Below are 3988 nucleotides of genomic sequence, written 5' to 3' on the forward strand. Positions count from 1 at the left end.
GCAGGAAATGGACAGCCAGACCTAAGAGTAAATGGAAAGGAAAACTTCATAGGAATTAGAAGGAATTGTGCAAAGTTCTCTGCAACTCCAGAAAGCAAGTTAATCAAACCTGCCTCCTGAATCAAGGCTCTTCCAAGCTAGGGCATAACAGAGGTGAAAAATAATTTTAAAATCTATTCTGTTTCTCACTGACCTAGACTTTTTGGATTTTCCTCTATTTACCCTCAAAGGAGTTTGAGAACTCATAAACAACTCCAACGTTAAGAGAATCAGTTATATGCGAAGTCATGATTTCATTAGCAACTGGACAGCAGTTAAGTGTGTTTTAAAAAATAATGAAGTAAAATAAGCTTTTCAATAAATAGGCTAGAGAAAGACAAGCTGTCCAGAAGATGTTTGCTGTTGTCCTGTTCTATATATTCTGATTCAACTTGGCAAGTACAGCTGCTGTAAGCAAAACTGTATGATACAAAAATATAGTACGCACTTGCTGTCCCAAGGTCTGTTGTTTTAGGAAAACAAACATAATTTTTAGCTAGGTCTTTATTAACGCTTGATGTGTTGAGGAGAGAAACATCAGTCAGTAGAAGACTAGGTAAAAATGGGATACTAAAATATAAGTCTTTCTCAAGATGTATTAAAGTGTCTGCATGTATTCATCTGAGGGATACCTGTATACTTCTACTGTTATTTTGGAGAGTATTTTACTTTACTATTTGTGCAAGTATGCCTCAGTTTCCCTCCTCTGCTTGAGTCTCTCTTCATAGACATAAAGTGGGCAGAGCATACCTCTTCTTCTGAATTCCTCCAAATCAAATACTTAGTTGAAAGAATTAAGGGCAGCATCTAGGATCACTCTGTTATTAGTGGAGAGAGAAAAGCATCTCTGGAAAGGGTTAACCCCGTAGCTTAAATGTTTAATGGAAAATAGCATGAATTCACACCTGAGGGGGGCTTTCTCACTCTGTTAACTGTAGATACCAGAGTAAGTTCAGCAGATCGGGATGGTGAGGGAGCCTGAGCAGAGACATAAGAGGCTGAGAGTTCTGGGTTTGCTCAGCCTTAAGAGAATCTGAAGGACCTTGTTGCTGTCTACAGCTACTATACAGGAGAGTGTAGAGAAGAGAAAGCCAGACTTCTCAGAGGTGGACAGCGACAGGACTAGAGGCATTGGACATAAGTTGGAATATGGTAAATTACTACTAGATTCAGGATTTAAAAAAAAAAAAAGTTTTTACTATGAGGATGGTCAAACACTGGAGCAAGTTTCCCAGAAAGTTTGTGGAAACTCCATATAGGGAGGCATTCAGAGCTCACCTGAACAAGGCCCTGAGCCCTCTGTTCCAACTGGACTTGCTTGGAGTGGGGCATTGGACTAGATGTCCTCATCCAATCTAATTTATTCTGTGAATCTATGAATCCTGTACAGATTTTATGTGCTCATGATACACTGTGGGCCAAGCAGACTCTCATCTAGTTATGGTCCAAGTCAGTGGCATATGAAAAATTGTGAAGAAACAGCACGTGCACTTTGACTGGCAGGTTTAAGAGCACTGGTAAGGTGGAAGAGCATAAGAGAGAGGATTACTTCTTTCCTGCTCTAGACTGTAGTCTGTAATTTGAAAGAGAAAGGGATCTAAAATAATTTTGGTGAAACAGGTCCAAAGATCCAGACACGTGAGCCCCAACATGGGAGAGTCCAACAATAAAATTCCCAGCAGTGCATGAAAATATCAAGAAGATGGAAAGCCGAAAAGAACCTTAAATCTCAAAGTATATTTTAAGATATCTGAGGGAATCTAATGTCAAGGAACCTTGCAAAACATACATAACTATATTTTGAACAGTCTCTTATGAATGAATGTGGGCTGAAGGTACCTTAATTGTCTGGAGCTTACTTAGGAGCAATGCTTACTCAATTGACAGAGCAAGGCTATTCCCCTTCTTCCTTTACCCCATTCAGCCTCTGATAATATTTTCAATTTCACCAATGTATCTTTCTGTTCATGGGGATAAATGAATGCATAAGGTGTTCAAAAATAGCACAAGCAACATCATATAACGTATGATAAATAAAACACATTAATATTCCTTGATCACTTATTATTCGTGTGCATGTTTAGGTCCTCTGAATATTATTTGAGAGAAAGAATAAAATTTTATTTTCATCCTAAACCCTACTTGCAACAGCAACTCTTTTTCATGTACTGTAAATTTATTTTTTTTCTATCTATTTAAAACATACCTTAGTTATCTTAAAGTTTAGCTATCTATACCTAGCTTGACATTTAAATAGAAAATTTGGTTGGAATTTAGTTTTTCTTTCTCTGAAATGACAAATCAAGCTCTTCCATAAAAGAAGAGAAAATAATATTTGCTGTTGCTTGCATTTCTCCAATGTAGTGAAAATACTGTGGAGCGTAAAAGGCAAGGATTTTTTTTTCCTAATAGGCAAGTGTAGACACCAGAAGTAGCTATTGTTCTTGTCAGGAGAATGACAACTGTGGACATTAATCTGAACTAAAACATGTGAAAATGCACATTATTCAAAATCTTTTCCAATCTACTGAAAGACATGTTTTGAGTGAGATTGATGGAAAGGCAGAAGGTTTATTTTCAAGACAGCCTGAGACCCAAATGATTCAGTGATGACAAGTTCTTTGAAAAGGGTTTTATCACTTTCAGTATAATAATGGCATTCATTCTAATATCGTAAAGCAAACAAAAAGGTATTGAAATCTTAACCTTTTCATTCTGTCCTCCTGCCATACTTTTACTCTGTTCAGTTCCGGAAGCAGAGGAGGTGATTTTCAGTGGTTTCAAAAAAATCCAGTGGATATTTGGATTCATTTTGAGGGACAAATGGCAATTCAGACTTTGCTAGATGAATGAGAACATAATCAATACAATTTTGGGGTCAGTATCACATTTTATTTTTATGTGAGATCTCAAAACAGTAGATTGTTTAAACAAAATATAAAATGGATATAAACAATGACATTTCGGTTCTCCTTAAATATTATGTGGTACATGTGGTTCCGTGAAAATACAATCATTTTCCACAATTCCATTGACTCTTGTAACAAAAAGCTTTTAAATTTTCAAAACAGCTTTTAAAAATTAAATGAACTTTCTTATGCTTAGTATTTATTAGAGAATTTTTTCTTTTTAAAAAATAGCTTCTTTCAGTCAAATTCTAGCCTTCTTTATAGAAGCATAAATTTTGCTTTGATACAGTTCAAGTTTAAAATAGAAAAACAAAGAAGAGGAAACTGATTTCTTCCCCCTGGAAGAAAACTTGTTGAAAGTTTACATAGAAGAAAAAGGAAACAAAATAAAACATTTCCAGTGCCCATAGATTTGCTCCATGACTAGGGAGGTAAAATCTGAAAAAAATAAATTAAAAACATTCATTGTTAACAATTAGAAATTAAGTGAGGATTTCCGTTGAAATCACAGATCAAATAGGTTAAATACGGTTTTAAAAGCATGCCCCTTTCTTTAATGGAAAAATTACGGGATCCACCTGAGAGTGCTGAGGGATCTGGCAGAGGAACTTGCCAAGCCACTCTCCATCATTTAGCAGCAGTCCTGGTTAATGGGGGAGGTCCCAGATGACTGGAGGCTTGCCAATGTGATGCCCATCTACAAGAAGGGCCGGAAGGAGGATCCGGGGAACTACAGGCCTGTCAGTCTGACCTTGGTGCCGGGGAAGATTATGGAGCAATTCATCTTGAGGGCATGTGCGGGACAACCAGGGGATCAGGCCCAGCCAGCACGGGTTCATGAGAGGCAGGTCCTGCTTGACCAACCTGATCTCCTTCTATGACCAGGTGACCCACCTAGTGGATGAGGGAAAGGCTGTAGATGTGGTCTACCTGGACTTCAGTAAGGCCTTTGACACTGTCTCCCACAGCATTCTCCTAGAGAAGCTGACGGCTCACAGCTTAGACAGGTGTACTCTGCGCTGGGTCAAAAACTGGCTGGA

The 3988-nt window shown here is 37.8% G+C and overlaps 1 protein-coding gene across 1 annotated transcript in view; it reads left to right on the top strand.

Annotated features, from left to right (window-relative positions):
• CSMD1 (CUB and Sushi multiple domains 1) overlaps positions 1–3988 on the top strand; it is a 1045142-nt gene that overhangs the window by 606104 nt on the left and 435050 nt on the right. The gene's annotated exons all lie outside the window — the stretch shown is intronic.

The sequence above is a fragment of the Pygoscelis adeliae genome, unplaced genomic scaffold (assembly GCF_000699105.1).
Source record: "Pygoscelis adeliae isolate BGI_AS28 unplaced genomic scaffold, ASM69910v1 Scaffold57, whole genome shotgun sequence".
NCBI classification, from domain to species: Eukaryota; Metazoa; Chordata; class Aves; order Sphenisciformes; family Spheniscidae; genus Pygoscelis; species Pygoscelis adeliae.